The sequence below is a fragment of the Mya arenaria genome, chromosome 2 (assembly GCF_026914265.1).
Source record: "Mya arenaria isolate MELC-2E11 chromosome 2, ASM2691426v1".
In the NCBI taxonomy this organism is placed as follows: Eukaryota; Metazoa; Mollusca; class Bivalvia; order Myida; family Myidae; genus Mya; species Mya arenaria.
In genome coordinates, this window is record NC_069123.1 from 30574048 (window position 1) to 30592653 (window position 18606).

The 18606-nt window shown below is 35.2% G+C and overlaps 1 protein-coding gene across 1 annotated transcript in view; it reads left to right on the forward strand.

The window, feature by feature from the left end:
* Nucleotides 1-11531: 11531 nt before the first annotated feature.
* The window catches only part of LOC128245701 (uncharacterized), a 35005-nt gene continuing 27930 nt past the window's right edge, over nucleotides 11532-18606 (forward strand). Inside the window, exon 1 of the mRNA XM_052963927.1 lies at nucleotides 11532-11660. The gene's annotated coding sequence lies outside the window, so the exon portion shown is untranslated. The remainder of the gene's footprint in view (nucleotides 11661-18606) is intronic.

Below are 18606 nucleotides of genomic sequence, written 5' to 3' on the forward strand. Positions count from 1 at the left end.
TACCATTTGATAGTATGGCTTACATTATTGCTACCATTTGATAGTATGTCCTACATTATTGCTACCATTTGATAGTATGGCTTACATTATTGCTACCATTTGATAGTATGTCCTACATTATTGCTACCATTTGATAGTATGTCCTACATTATTGCTACCATTTGATAGTATGGCTTACATTATTGCTACCATTTGATAGTATGGCCTACATTATTGCTACCATTTGATAGTATGGCTTACATTATTGCTAACATTTGATAGTATGTCCTACATTATTGCTAACATTTGATAGTATGTCCTACATTATTGCTACCATTTGATAGTATGGCTTACATTATTGCTACCATTTCGTAGTCTGGCCTACATTATTGCTACCATTTGATAGTATGGCTTAATTATTGCTACCATTTGATAGTATGGCTTACATTATTGCTACCATTTGATAGTATGGCCTACATTATTGCTACCATGGCCTACATTATTGCTACCATTTGATAGTATGGCTTACATTATTGATACCATTTGATAGTATGGCTTACATTATTGCTAACATTTGATAGTATGGCCTATATTATTGCTACCATTTCGTAGTCTGGCCTACATTATTGCTACCATTTCGTAGTCTGGCCTACATTATTGCTACCATTTCGTAGTCTGGCCTACATTATTGCCACCATTTGATAGTATGGCCTACATTATTGCTACCATTTGATAGTATGGCTTACATTATTGCTAACATTTGATAGTATTGCCTACATTATTGCTACCATTTGATAGTATGGCCTACATTATTGCTAACATTTGATAGTATGGCTTACATTATTGCTACCATTTGATAGTATGGCCTACATTATTGCTACCATTTGTTTGTATGGCCTACATTATTGCTACCATTTGATAGTATGGCCTACATTATTGCTACCATTCGTTAGTATGGCATACATTATTGCTACCATTTGATAGTATGGCCTACATTATTGCAAACATTTGATGGTATAGCCTACATTATTGCTACCATTTCGTAGTCTGGCCTACATTATTGCTACCATTTCGTAGTCTGGCCTACATTATTGCTACCATTTCGTAGTCTGGCCTACATTATTGCCACCATTTGATAGTATGGCCTACATTATTGCTACCATTTGATAGTATGGCTTACATTATTGCTAACATTTGATAGTATTGCCTACATTATTGCTACCATTTGATAGTATGGCCTACATTATTGCTAACATTTGATAGTATGGCTTACATTATTGCTACCATTTGATAGTATGGCCTACATTATTGCTACCATTTGTTTGTATGGCCTACATTATTGCTACCATTTGATAGTATGGCCTACATTATTGCTACCATTCGTTAGTATGGCATACATTATTGCTACCATTTGATAGTATGGCCTACATTATTGCAAACATTTGATGGTATAGCCTACATTATTGCTTACATTTGACAGTATGGCTTCCATTATTGTTAACATTTGATAGTATTGCATACATTATTGCTTACATTTGATAGTTTTGCCTATAATAATGCTAACATTTGATAGTATTGCCTACAATATTGCTAACATTTGATAGTATGGCCTACATTATTGCTAACATTTAATAGTATGGCCTACATTATTGTTAACATTTGTTAGTATTGCCTACATTATTGCTTACATTTGATAGTATTACCTACATTATTGTTTACATTTGATAGTATTGCCTACATTATTGCTACCATTTGATAGTATTACCTACATTATTGCTTACATTTGGTAGTCTGGCCTACATTATTGCTACCATTTCGTAGTATTGCCTACATTATTGTTACCATTTGATAGTATTGCCTACATTATTGCTTACATTTACTAGTATGTCCTACATTATTGCGTACATTTGATAGTATGGCTTACATTATTGCTACCATTTGATAGTATGGCCTGCATTATTGCTAACATTTAATAGTATGGCCTACATTATTGTTAACATTTGTTAGTATTGCCTACATTATTGCTTACATTTGACAGTATGGCTTCCATTATTGTTAACATTTGTTAGTATTGCCTACATTATTGCTTACATTTGACAGTATGGCTTCCATTATTGTTAACATTTGATAGTATTGCATACATTATTGCTTACATTTGATAGTTTTGCCAATATTATTGCTAACATTTGATAGTATGGCCTACATTATTGCTAACATTTGGATGTCTGGCCTACATTATTGCTACCATTTGAGAGTATGGCCTACATTATTGCTAACATTTGGTAGTCTGGACTACATTATTGCTACCATTTGATAGTATGGCCTACATTATTGCTTACATTTGGTAGTCTGGCCTACATTATTGCTACCATTTCGTAGTATTGCCTACATTATTGTTACCATTTGATAGTATTGCCTACATTATTGCTTACATTTGATAGTATGGCCTACATTATTGCTCACATTTGGTAGTCTGGCTTACATTATTGCTACCATTTGTAAGTATGGCCTACATTATTGCTACCATTTGATAGTATGCCCTACATTATTGCTCACATTTGATAGTATTGCCTACATTATTGCTACCATTTGATAGTATGGCCTACATTATTGCTAACATTTGGTAATCTGGCCTACATTATTGCTAACATTTAATAGTATGGTCTACATTATTGCTAACATTTGATAGTATGTCCTACATTATTGCTTATATTTGATAGTATGTCCTACATTATTGCTTACATTTGATAGTATTGCCTACATTATTGCTACATTTGATAGTATGGCCTACATTATTGCTACCATTTGATAGTATGGCCTACATTATTGCTACCATTTCGTAGTATTGCCTACATTATTGCCACCATTTAATAGGATGGCCTACATTATTGCTTACTTTTGATAGTATGGCTTACATTATTGCTACAATTTGATAGTATTGCCTACATTATTGCTACAATTTGATAGGATGGCCTACATTATTGCTACAATTTGATAGTATTGCCTACATAATTGCTAACATTTGATAGTATTGCCTACATTATTGCTAACATTTGATAGTATCACCTACATTATTGCTACCATTTGGTAGTCTGGCCTACATTTTTGCTACCATTTCGTAGTATTGCCTTCATTATTGCTACAATTTGATAGTATGGCCTACATAATTGCTTACATTTGATAGTATGGCCTACATTATTGCTTACATTTGATAGTATGGCCTACATTATTGCTACCATTTGATAGTATGGCTTACATTATTGCTCACATTTGGTAGTATGGCCTACATTATTGCTACAATTTGATAGTATTGCCTACATTATTGCTATCATTTGATAGTATTACCTACATTATTGCTAACATTTGATAGTATTGCCTACATTATTGCTAACATTTGATAGTATTACCTACATTATTGCTACCATTTGGTAGTCTGGCCTCTATTTTTGCTACCATTTCGTAGTATTGCCTACATTATTGCTACCAATGACAGTATGGCCTACATTATTGCTACAATTTGATAGTATGGCCTACATAATTGCTAACATTTGATAGTATGGCCTAGGTTATTGCTAACATTTGATAGTATTACCTACATTATTGCTACCATTTGGTAGTCTGGCTTACATTTTTGCTACCATTTCGTAGTATTGCCTACATTATTGCTACCAATGACAGTATGGCCTACATTATTGCTACCATTTGATAGTATGGCCTACATTATTGCTACCAATAACAGTATGGCCTACATTATTGCTTACATTTGAAAGTATGGCCTACATTATTGCTACCATTTAATAGTATGGCCTACAATATTGCTAACATTTGATAGTATGGCCTACATTATTGCTAACATTAGATAGTATTGCCTTCATTATTGCTAACATTTGATAGTATTGCCTACATTATTGCTAACATTTGATAGTATTACCTACATTATTGCTACCATTTGGTAGTCTGGCCTACATTTTTGCTACCATTTCGTAGTATTGCCTACATTATTGCTACCAATGACAGTATGGCCTACATTATTGCTACAATTTGATAGTATGGCCTACATTATTGCTACCATTTAATAGTATGGCCTACAATATTGCTAACATTTGATAGTATGGCCTACATTATTGCTAACATTAGATAGTATTGCCTTCATTATTGCTAACATTTGATAGTATGGCCTACATAATTGCTAACATTTGATAGTATTGCCTACAGTATTGCTAACATTTGATAGTATTACCTACATTATTGCTACCATTTGGTAGTCTGGCCTACATTTTTGCTACCATTTCGTAGTATTGCCTACATTATTGCTACCAATGACAGTATGGCCTACATTATTGCTACCATTTGATAGTATGGCCTACATTATTGCTTACATTTGATAGTATGGCCTACATAATTGCTACCAATGACAGTATGGCCTACATTATTGCTTACATTTGAAAGTATGGCCTACATTATTGCTAACATTTGATAGTATGGCCTACATTATTGCTAACATTAGATAGTATTGCCTTCATTATTGCTAACATTTGATAGTATGGCCTACATAATTGCTAACATTTGATAGTATTGCCTACAGTATTGCTAACATTTGATAGTATTACCTACATTATTGCTACCATTTGGTAGTCTGGCCTACATTTTTGCTACCATTTCGTAGTATTGCCTACATTATTGCTACCAATGACAGTATGGCCTACATTATTGCTACCATTTGATAGTATGGCCTACATAATTGCTAACATTTGATAGTATGGCCTACATTATTGCTACCATTTGATAGTATGCCCTACATTATTGCTACCATTTGATAGTATGGCCTACATAATTGCTAACATTTGATAGTATGGCCTACATAATTGCTACCAATGACAGTATGGCCTACATTATTGCTTACATTTGAAAGTATGGCCTACAGTATTGCTAACATTTGATAGTATTGCCTACAGTATTGCTAACATTTGATAGTATTACCTACATTATTGCTACCATTTGGTAGTCTGGCCTACATTTTTGCTACCATTTCGTAGTATGGCCTACATTATTGCTACCATTTGATAGTATGGCCTACATAATTGCTAACATTTGATAGTATGGCCTACATTATTGCTACCAATGACAGTATGGCCTACATTATTGCTTACATTTGAAAGTATGGCCTACAGTATTGCTACCATTTGGTAGTCTGGCCTACATTTTTGCTACCATTTCGTAGTATTGCCTACATTATTGCTACCAATGACAGTATGGCCTACATTATTGCTACCATTTGATAGTATGGCCTACATTATTGCTACCATTTGATAGTATGGCCTACATTATTGCTACCAATGACAGTATGGCCTACATTATTGCTTACATTTGAAAGTATGGCCTACAGTATTGCTACCATTTAATAGTATGGCCTACAATATTGCTAACATTTGATAGTATGGCCTACATTATTGCTATTATCAGATAGTATTGCCTACATTATTGCTAACATTTGACAGTATGGCCTACATAATTGCTACCATTTAATAGTATGGCCTACAATATTGCTAACATTTGATAGTATGGCCTACAATATTGCTAACATTTGACAGTATGGCCTACATTATTGCTTACATTTGAAAGTATGGCCTACAGTATTGCTAACATTTGATAGTATTGCCTACAGTATTGCTAACATTTGATAGTATTACCTACATTATTGCTACCATTTGGTAGTCTGGCCTACATTTTTGCTACCATTTCGTAGTATGGCCTACATTATTGCTACCATTTGATAGTATGGCCTACATAATTGCTAACATTTGATAGTATGGCCTACATTATTGCTACCAATGACAGTATGGCCTACATTATTGCTTACATTTGAAAGTATGGCCTACAGTATTGCTACCATTTGGTAGTCTGGCCTACATTTTTGCTACCATTTCGTAGTATTGCCTACATTATTGCTACCAATGACAGTATGGCCAACATTATTGCTACCATTTGATAGTATGGCCTACATAATTTCTAACATTTGATAGTATGGCCTACATTATTGCTACCAATGACAGTATGGCCTACATTATTGCTTACATTTGAAAATATGGCCTACAGTATTGCTACCATTTAATAGTATGGCCTACAATATTGCTAACATTTGATAGTATGGCCTACATTATTGCTATTATCAGATAGTATTGCCTACATTATTGCTAACATTTGACAGTATGGCCTACATAATTGCTACCATTTAATAGTATGGCCTACAATATTGCTAACATTTGATAGTATGGCCTACATTATTGCTACCATTTAATAGTATGGCCTACAATATTGCTAACATTTGATAGTATGGCCTACATTATTGCTAACATTTGATAGTATGGCCTACATTATTGCTAACATTTGATAGTATGGCCTAAAGTATTGCTACCATTTAATAGTATGGCCTACAATATTGCTAACATTTGATAGTATGGCCTACATTATTGCTAACATTTGATAGTATGGCCTACATTATTGCTAACATTTGATAGTATGGCCTACATTATTGCTAACATTTGATAGTATGGCCTACAGTATTGCTACCATTTAATAGTATGGCCTACAATATTGCTAACATTTGATAGTATGGCCTACATTATTGCTATTATCAGATAGTATTGCTTACATTATTGCTACCATTTGACAGTATGGCCTACATTATTGCTAACATTTGATAGTATGGCCTACATTATTGCTACCATTTAATAGTATGGCCTACATTATTGCTACCATTTGATAGTATGGCCTACATTATTGCTACCATTTGATAGTATGGCCTACATTATTGCTAACATTTGATAGTATTGCCTACATTATTGCTACCATTTGATAGTATTGCCTACATTATTGCTACCAATGACAGTATGGCCTACATTTTTGCTTACATTTGATAGTATGGCCTACATTATTGCTACCATTTGATAGTATGGCTTACATTATTGCTAACATTTGATAGTATGGCCTACATAATTGCTAACATTTGATAGTATGGCCTACATTATTGCTAACATTTGATAGTATGGCCTACATTATAGCTACCATTTGATAGTATGGCTTACATTATAGCTACCATTTGATAGTATGGCTTACATTATAGCTACCATTTGATAGTATGGCCTACATAATTGCTACCATTTGACAGTATGGCTTACATTATTGCTACCATTTGATAGTATGGCCTACATTATTGCTAACATTTGACAGTATGGCCTACATTATTGCTACCATTTGACAGTATGGCCTACATAATTGCTAACATTTGATAGTATGGCCTACATTATTGCTTACATTTAATAGTATGGCCTACAATATTGCTAACATTTGATAGTATGGCTTACATTATTGCTTACATTTAATAGTATGGCCTACATTATTTCTACCATTTGATAGTATGGCTTACATTATAGCTAACATTTGATAGTATGGCCTACATTATTGCTTACATTTAATAGTATGGCCTACAATATTGCTAACATTTGATAGTATGGCCTAGATTATTGCTTACATTTAATAGTATGGCCTACAATATTGCTAACATTTGATAGTATGGCCTACATTATTGCTTACATTTAATAGTATGGCCTACAATATTGCTAACATTTGATAGTATGGCTTACATTATTGCTAACATTTGATAGTATGGCCTACATTATTGCTAACATTTGATAGTATGGCCTACATTATTGCTACCATTTGATAGTATGGCCTACATTATAGCTACCATTTGATAGTATGGCCTACATTATAGCTACCATTTGATAGTATGGCCTACATTATTGCTAACATTTGATAGTATGGCCTACATTATTGCTAACATTTGATAGTATGGCCTACATTTTTGTTTACATTTGATAGTATGGCCTACATTTTTGCTTACATTTGATAGTATGGCCTACATTATTGCTAACATTTGATAGTATGGCCTACATTATTGCTAACATTTGATAGTATGGCCTACATTTTTGTTTACATTTGATAGTATGGCCTACATTATTGCTTACATTTGATAGTATGGCCTACATTATTGCTAACATTTGATAGTATGGCCTACATTATTGCTACCATTTGATAGTATTGCCTACATTATTGCTACCAATGACAGTATGGCCTACATTTTTGCTACAATTTGATAGGATGGCCTACATTTTTGCTACAATTTGATAGTATGGCCAACATTATTGCTAACATTTGATAGTATGGCCTACATTATTGCTAACATTTGATAGTATTGCCTAAATTTTTGCTACCATTTCGTAGTATGGCCTACATTATTGCTTCCAATGACAGTATGGCCTACATTATTGCTTACATTTGAAAGTATGGCCTACATTATTGCTACCATTTAATAGTATGGCCTACAATATTGCTAACATTTGATAGTATGGCCTACATTATTGCTAACATTAGATAGTATTACCTACATTATTGCTAACATTTGATAATATGGCCTACATTATTGCTAACATTTGATAATATGGCCTACATAATTGCTAACATTTGATAGTATGGCCTACATTATTGCTAACATTTGATAGTATTGCCTAAATTTTTGCTACCATTTCGTAGTATTGCCTACATTATTGCTACCATTTGATAGTATGGCCTACATTATTGCTTCCAATGACAGTATGGCCTACATTATTGCTTACATTTGAAAGTATGGCCTACATTATTGCTACCATTTAATAGTATGGCCTACAATATTGCTAACATTTGATAGTATGGCCTACATTATTGCTAACATTAGATAGTATTACCTACATTATTGCTAACATTTGATAATATGGCCTACATTATTGCTACAATTTGATAGTATGGCCTACATAATTGCTAACATTTGATAGTATGGCCTACATTATTGCTAACATTTGATAGTATTGCCTAAATTTTTGCTACCATTTCGTAGTATTGCCTACATTATTGCTTCCAATGACAGTATGGCCTACATTATTGCTAACATTAGATAGTATTACCTACATTATTGCTACCATTTAATAGTATGGCCTACAATATTGCTAACATTTGATAGTATGGCCTACATTATTGCTAACATTAGATAGTATTACCTACATTATTGCTAACATTTGATAATATGGCCTACATTATTGCTAACATTTGATAGTATGGCCTACATTATTGCTTACATTTGATAATATGGCCTACATTATTGCTAACATTTGATAATATGGCCTATATTATTGCTAACATTTGATAGTATGGCCTACATAATTGCTTATATGTGATATTATGACCTATATTATAGCTTCCATGTGACATTATGACCTATACTATTTCTTACATGTGACATTATAACCTATATTATTGCTTACATGTGACATATTGACCTATATTATTGCCAGCATGTGACATTACAATCTAAATTATTGCTAACATGTGACATTATTATCTTTATTATTGCTTACATGTGGCAATATGGCCTTCATTAGTGTTAGCATTATAAGTTATGGGGTTAGTAGGGTCCGGATATGGGATATATGGGGCAAAGGAAACCATATCAGGTGAGAGTAAAGCTCGAACCCTAATATGGTTTCCTGCTCCCCGTATATCCCATATCGGGTCACCTACTAACCCTTTAAAATATATATCACTTTGACATCCTGTTACATATATTCATTGGAATCGGAAAATAGATGCCATTTCGGTACGATATAAGTTTGGTGACCCAATATGGACTAGATGTTCACTGAAAACTGATACTTCAACTCATGCATTTAGTGACATATAAATTTCTACTGTCTACTATATAAGAAAATAAAATATGGACAATCAGAAAACCTTTTTTCAGCTTACAGTCACACTGACCTTGACCTTTGACCCACTGACCTCAAAATCAATAGGGTTCATCTGCTGGTCATGACCAATAAGCCTACCTAGTATGAGGTCCCTGGGTCAAAGCGTTCTCAAGTTATTGATCGGAAACCGTTTTTCATGTTAAGGTCACACTGACCTTGACCTTTGACCTCAAAATCAATAGGGTTCATCTGCTGGTCATGACCAATACACCTACCAAGTATGAGGTTCCTGGGTCAAAGCGTTCTCAAGTTATTGATCGGAAACCGTTTTTCATGTAAAGGTCACACTGACCTTGACCTTTGACCCACTGACCTCAAAATCAATAGGGTTCATCTGCTGGTCATGACCAATAAGCCTACCTAGTATGAGGTCCCTGGGTCAAAGCGTTCTCAAGTTATTGATCGGAAACCGTTTTTCATGTTAAGGTCACACTGACCTTGACCTTTGACCCACTGACCTCAGAATCAATAGGGTTCATCTGCTGGTCATGACCAATACACCTACCAAGTATGAGGTTCCTGGGTCAAAGCGTTCTCAAGTTATTGATCGGAAACCGTTTTTCATGTAAAGGTCACACTGACCTTGACCTTTGACCCACTGACCTCAAAATCAATAGGGTTCATCTGCTGGTGATGACCAATACACATACCAAGTATGAGGTCCCTCGGTCAAAGCGTTCTCAAGTTATTGATCGGAAACCATTTGGTATTCCGACCGACCGACCGACAGACCGACCGACCGACCGACCGACCGACCGACCGACATGTGCAAAACAATATACCCCACTTTTTTCAAAAGGGGGCATATCAATTCTTACTGGTACTTAAATTAATTGTTTTCGTATATCATGATTGTAAGATTTGTATTATGTAATGATTTATGTAAAATGCATACATATTGTTGAATAAATCCAAATTATTAAAAGAACAAATTCATTGTGAAATTACTAATTTTCAAAAAAAAAAAAACTTTTCTGAAACCGAACAGTGCCTAATAATTGCAGAAATTATTTTGAGCTCCATTCAAATGAATGAAAACATATCGAAATAATGCATCTAATTTCTTTAAAACCTTATCGAGAGGGGGGGGGGGTGTAATACCTACGCTACAGATTCATTATGTCTATTTAAGTATTAAAAACAATAACATCATTAATTGAAAATAAATAAAAGCAACAGTAAATACAGCATGGTTGCTTTGGGCTAATGGAATAAATTTCTTCTTGATCTAAATTGGCCGCAGTTTTCGAAACCCTTCTTTATTTATGTCGTCCGCACTATTCAACGATTTTAATATCGTCCGCTTGATTGTAATAATAAGCTCAACTCTAACTAACCTTTTTTATCAATTTCAATTTTTTTATATCGTAAAAACATTTTAAATTTGCCAACTAAATTTAAATTCATTGTGAAATTACTATTTAAAAAAAAAAAAAATTTGAAAACGAACAGTGCGTTTGAATACCAGAATTATTTTTTTAGCTCCATTTGAATAAAACATATCCAAATAATGCATCTAATTTCTTTAAAACCTAATGAAATAAAATTTCTTCTTTATCTATATTTGCCGCAGTTATCAAAACCCTTCTATGTTTATGTCGTCCGCACAATTCAACGCTTTTTATATCGTCCGCTGAAAGGACCGCGTTTTAGAACTCCCCCCAGTTATTGTTTGGTACGTGATTACAAACTGAAAAAATAGTAGTGCGTAACCTTCTACATTGAGGTATGGGTTTTCCAAATGTTTTCGGGGCATTTTTAAGGACGCTTTTAAGGACGTTTTAAGGATGGCGAAAAAGAAAGTAGAAATGAAATAATAGTATCTACTCACCAGATCAGACGGTAAGATAATAATTTCGTGCTTGTTTAACGCTTTTTAATATTATTTTTATTGTTTGCAAGATATCACTCGTTTTCAGTCTGTACAGGAAACGAAAATCTTACTTGAGTTTTTCACTGTGGATCTTACTTTAGTTTTTCACTGTGGTAATGCACCAGTCAATTGTAACCACGCCCCCCCCCCAAGTCTGGGGAATAGCGGGGACTTTGACTTTCGGTCCAGCCAACCCTGGGTAAGATCTCAACCCTGCCTGGACGAACAGATGATAAAATCCCCGCCAAATGCCCCCAAACCCCAGGGACCCTAGGTTATGCCTAATCCCGGCTATATTTTTGTAAAGACAGAACCACCGCATTCACCGGGCACTGCGGGGCCACCTGAAAGGCAAAAACACGGCCCATTTCCCCGGCTATCCCCGGTATACCCCCGACCAAGGGGGGCCGTGGTTACAATTGACTGGTGCATAAGTGCTACATGTAGCCACAATAATGCGATTTAAAGCTGCACTCTCACAGATTGAACGTTTTGACACCTTCTTTATTTTTTGTCTTAGAACACAGTTTTTTTGCGTAAATATCAGTGAAAAAGGACTGATGACAAAAGATCAGAACGCAGATGTTTATATTTCCTCTCCTAAATTTGGAATGAAAATATGAAAATCTGCGATCTGATCTTTTGTCAACAGTCTTACATTACTGGTTTTCAGATATTTACGCAAATATTTGCTAATTCCAAGACAAAAAAATAAAAGAGTTGGAAAAACGATAGATCTGTTAGAGTGCCGCTTTAATTAAACTTTTTTAACATTTGGACCATATGTTCCTCTTTATCCCATAACAAAACCAAAACAAAAATTGTTAAAGACTCTGAAGCGGCTTTTTATATGGTTCAGTGCTGCAGACAAAAGTCAGACGATAACTTTTACATTGTACAAGAGCTGGTTTATATTGCTCCAAAGTACTAAGGATAACATCAGCAGATTGCAGCAAGAACAAGTTCTTACATTGTTAAAATGTATGGTTTTCTTAAGGAAACACTCCAGTGACCCCAATAGGAAAATAAACAAATGTTGACCTTTGGTAAAACAACTTTTTGGCAAAGGATACAGTACTACATGTACATGGCGGTGTACATTATTTGATTATTGCAGACATCAGTTTTTTCATTCACAGAGATAATTAGCATTAATGAATGAGAATGATTTGTAAATTAGTGTAAAGCATACTTTTTGAGCAAAAACATCATAGATATACATGTGTGGGGAAATAAAGCAAACATATCTAGAAAAAAATCTAAAACTGTTAAAGCTGCACTCTCACAGATTAACCGTTTTAACAAGTTTATTTTTATTTTTTGTCTTGGAATGAGCCTATTCGCTTAAATGTCTGAAAACCAGTGATACAAGACTGCTGACAAAGATCAAATCGCAGTTTTTCATATTTACGTTGGAAAATTGTTATTTATGGATAAAAGCGTCACTAAGACTTTAAGAAAATGAATTTTCGGCAGTTTTCAAAATAATTGAGATCTGTTCTAGTGTGAATCACCAGCTGAATCCGTCCGAGACAAAAACCAAAAAAAGTCTTAACTGTCAATCTGTGAGAGTGTGGCTTTTATTCATCAAAAAGTAAAAAATACTATCAGCAAGTATTCTATCCGAAGGCCATCATGCATATATACTACTACCATAAGTTGGGAAATATTTGTTTTGTGCCTTTAAATGCTGTCTCAAATCTTACATGCACAATTAACTATATGGTTAAAATTTATGTCCGATCTTATTTGCCTGACTTGTTCATGCGTAGATTTTTCTGCTATAACCAGGGACGACTTACTAAAATATCAGCTCGCTGTTTGAAAGGTATGTTAATTTCGTTACATATTACTTAAATTTGAAAAGTTAATGTGTAAACCAGTCATGAAATGTTTATATATTTTTAATTTATACCATTTTCATTATTTAACATGTTGTTGTTTACTTTGTTCAATTATCATTTGCATATTGTTTCTTTATAGCATAAGTGTAGTTTCCTTCCGGTTGTCACTTGGCAAAATAGACAATGAAAAAGCTGAAAGACTTAAGCCGCAAAATTGCGTTTAAGCAAGCTACATGTAAGTGGTGATTAATATCATGTTTATTTGTGTTTTATTTCATTTATACATGTTTGTCAAATGAATATGAAACACTTTAAGACTTAAACCACAATTTTGTTTTCAAGGAAAGTACATGTAAGTGGTGACAATTAAACATAGCTTTTTTGTATTTTATTTCATTTATACATGTATGTCAATTCATCATGATGCAGTGAAACTGTACATGTTTATATGAATTGTGCTATAATTATTCAAACATAGTGCTAACGATATAATGCAGTAAAGTTAATAGATAATAGGTAGTCACGTAACTATTTCCGGACTAGCTCGTCAGTTAAGGGTTCATTATATATCCTAGTTCTAAGGAAACTCAAAGCTGCTCACACTTCAACTTTTAATGTAGCATAATATCCAATACGAGTAGTATAATATGACGTACTCTGAAAATACAGAAATAACAATCATAAGCATAATATAAAGAATTAATACATAGTAATTCATACATATTATCAATAGAAATAAATTAATGACTTCTAAATAAAATATAAGTCATAACAACTATTCAACTCAATTGAATAGTTTAGCTGAGATAATCTAGTGGCCGTGATCATTGCTAAAATACATAGAAAACTATAAAACACATAAAGCACAAAACTAACACAGCAACAATACATTTTACATACCGTTTGTGTATCGGGTAGTCTATTACTACAACTCACTCTCCGTTCTGTATCATCCAAACTGTGCCCGTGTTAGTCTGTCTGGTTGTAAAAATAAGAATGTGATAAGTGCACAGAAGAATGTGGTATCTTCATGCCAAGAATACACAATATACATTTATATGCCGCCATGTTGAATTGTAAAACAATGCAATAACTACAATTTAAATACAAACAACAATTCAACTGCAATCATAAAGAATTAGAAATAATACCATGACTAACCTCTTGAAATGTCTTGAAAGTTACATCATATAAAATACATCAGCTGTGCCTACCAGTAGTGGCTACCACAGAAGTCAGGTGAACAATGACCTCAAATTCCCTCCAAAACTAAGCAAAGAACTGGTCACACCTGATGACCACAAAAGGTCACATAGGTTATTATACTTTCAATAATCATGAATGGTCAAAGGGAGATAACCACAATATTAAAACTTAGACCTGGTTACACACTCCCCCACAGTCAAAAATGACGTCTCGTCATTAATCCTTATATGTGTGACAGTGACGTAAATGTCAAGGTATAGTCATGTCAAACTTTTGTCAAAAAAATAAAAAAATAAGAATGAACATATCATCATTGTGCTTACTCAATTACTACCTTTCTACTTATACACTACTTCTATAACTAAAGTATACTACATTTTGTAGACTACTACCACCTCAACTAGGTCATTCTGCACAAAGAACAAACCCTTTGTTTTTATTAGAAATACTTCAGTATTATCTATAAACACTCCTTCCCCGTCTAAAAAAAAGGAATGCGTCTTCGCATTGCCAATGTATTCAATCACACATTTCTGCATCAAATGTTGATATGTTACATAGTAAAAGGAAATGTAAAACATTGCAATGACATTTTTTCTAAAAAAACACATGTCAAAGTACATGGTAAATAATAAATAGGTCAGCTACTTTTTAAAATTGCATCAAGTAGTTTATGAGCAATACTACTATTCACTTTATTGAGTATACCAGATTCAACTAGCACATTAACTGCTTGGACCTTGTCATCCATGGGCACCATCTGGTTAATATGGTAGTCCCCCAATCGTGTTGGTGGTCTTCGCTCTCTAGTTGAGCGTCTTGGTTGTGGTACAGGAATATCTTTATCCCTCTCAGAATTTTCTTCAAGTGAATCTTTACCCTTTTCTTGTGATGTCTGTTCTTCTGGTGGTTGATCAATATCTCTCACACTATCATGTCTTTCAACAGTTCTACCTTCGTTGATGTTCTCAGCAGCTTCCTCGATATCAGGGTGTTGTTGTTCTTCCACTTCATCAGGTGGTTCTCCAGCATCAGCTGCAGTGTCTTCTTCAGCTGTAGGCTCTTCCACTACTTCAATGGTAGCAGGTACACCCTGATCTTTATCAACATCCTCATCTTCCTTGGCAACACTATCATCTGATTTAATCAACGTTACTTGATCCGTGTCAGGTTCACTAACATCAGCTCCTTGTTGATTACCATAATCATTTACTAGACTTCGGTCTGTGTCAGGAGGATGAGCGTCCCCATCAAGGCCCGTAATCCATACGAGTCCTTCTCCATCTTCACTATCCGAGTCCTCTTCCTTAGTGACGTCACTCTTCTCCTTATCTTCTATGATGGATCCATCCTTTTCAATACTTTCCATGCCAATACTGTCAATGACCTCTTCACCTTCATCAATATCTTGGTTGGGCAACAAGAAAAGAAGATTTCTATGAAGGGTCTTCACTTTGTCCCCACATCTCACACGATACACGGGTATCTCATCTCGAGGCTGTTCTTCAACGAGGTAAATGTCTTCCTCATAACGGTCCACAATCTTGTGTTTCCCATCGAAAGACACTCTCTTCACAAGGACTTTGTCTCCAACAGAAATCTTCACTACCTTTGCTTTCCTGTTGTAAAATTTCTGCTGTTTTGCCTTTGTAGCAATCAAATGCCTGTCAACAATGGCCCTTGTCATCTCCATGCGTTCCTTGAGATCATCTACATAGTCTGACTGCTTTTTCTTGGCCTCAGGCTCTTCTCTGGCTTTATCATACACAGCATCAATGGGCAAGCGTGGTCTTCTGCCGAACATCAGCTGAAACGGAGAGAATTGTATGGATTCATGAGGTGTGCAATTATATGCAAATACAAGTGAGTTTACATACTTCTTCCAATCAGATTTCTGGCTTGTTTCAAGTGTCCCTAACATGTTCAGCAAAGTTCGGTTAAATCTTTCAGGACCAGCATTACCTTGCGGATGGTATGGAGTCGTATGACTCTTCTTAATGTTCATTGTGTGGCATAACCCTTTAATGAGCTCACTCTCAAAATTTGCACCTTGGTCCGAGTGAAGCCGAGTTGGTATGCCATAGTGCACAATAAACTCATTATAGAGAGCTTCTGCCACTGTCTTGGCATTTTGATTTCTTGTTGGAATAGCAAGAGCAAACTTGGTATAGTGATCTGTAATGATCAAAATATTCCCAACCCCTTTTGCAGGCTCCAAAGTAAGGTAGTCCATACAAACCAACTCAAGGGGATATGTAGTGGTTACACTAATGAGGGGTGCTCTTTGCATGTTCTTATCTTTGCGTCTCAGACACCTGTCACACTGCTTTACCCAATGCTCTACATCAGTAGTCATTCCAGGCCAATAAAAACGTTCCCGGAGAAGTCTTAATGTCCTCTCTACTCCCGGGTGTCCCACGTCGTTATGCAAACCTCTCAATATCTCTTCTCTACATACTTCAGGTATGACTAACTGTTCAATAGTTTCGTTGTCCTCTTGTATCTTCCTAAATAAGATTCCTCTTTTCATGAACAGATACTTGAACTGTTTTCTCATAATCATGTCTGGTTTTGTCAAATTCTTTGTTTGAACTACATTGTCAATTACTGCTCTCCTCCACAGTTCAATTGTTGGATCTTGCCTTTGCAAAGCTCTGATCTCCCTCACCTCTTTCTGTGCTAAAACTTGACCCTGTTCTTCAAGTATGTCAACGAGGTTGATGTTGAGAGCTGTCAAAGTTTCAATGTATGGGGTCGTAATATGCATGGCAGAGCAAATAGCCTTAACAGTAGTATCCCTAATTCTCACAAGATCTGGATATGTTTGACTGTCAAGCTTCTCATAGGGAAAACGACTCATGCCATCAGCATCTCCGTTCTTATGACCAGCCCTATACACAATATCAAAGGAATAATGACCTAGGGCAGATGCCCAGCGCTGCCCTGTGGCGTCGAGCTTTGCACTTGATAAAATATGTGTAAGGGGGTTGTTGTCTGTTAGGACAGTGAAGTGGTTGGCTGTTAAATAGTCAGCAAACTTTTCAGTGACAGCCCACTTCAAGGCTAAATACTCCAGCTTAAAAGCACTGTAATTCCTCTCAGATTTGTTAAGTGCTCTACTGGCATATGAGATAACTCGTTTCACCCCCTGGCTTTCCTGGTATAAAACAGCCCCAAGAGCCTTGGTCGATGCATCTGTGTGGAGCTCGAAAGGACATGAAAAATCTGGATATGCCAGAATAGGTGGAGAGGAGAGAATACTCTTAACCTTATCAAAGACCTCCTGTTCGACTTGCGTCCACTTCCAAACCGGTGCTACCTTCTTGGTACCCTTCTTCGTCGATGTTGGGGGTAATAATTCTGAAATTGGCCTTGTGATTTTGCTGTAATCTTGAATAAATCTTCGGTAATAACCGGCAAAAGCAAGAAACGAACGCAACTCATCATGGTTTGATGGAATGGGCCAACTCTTCACTTTATCAATTTTCTCAGGGTCAGTTTCAATGCCCTCACTCCCAACAATGTGGCCTAGAAAGTTTATCTTTGGCTTAAAGAAGTGACATTTTTCAGGGACAAGCTTCAAATTGCAAGATTGAAGTCTTTGCAGAACAATGTCTAATCTTTCTAAATGTTGATCAAAATTTTCACTAAAAATGATTACATCATCAAGGTAAACAAGACATATGGTGCCATTTAAGCTTCCTAAGCATTCCTGGATTAGACGCTGATAGGTTGCTGGTGCATTTGTTAAACCAAACGGCATACGATTGTACTCGTAGAACCCCACTGTTCCAACAGTAAATGCTGTTCTAGGCTTATGCTCTTCTTCAATTTCAACTTGATGATATCCAGATTTCATGTCCAA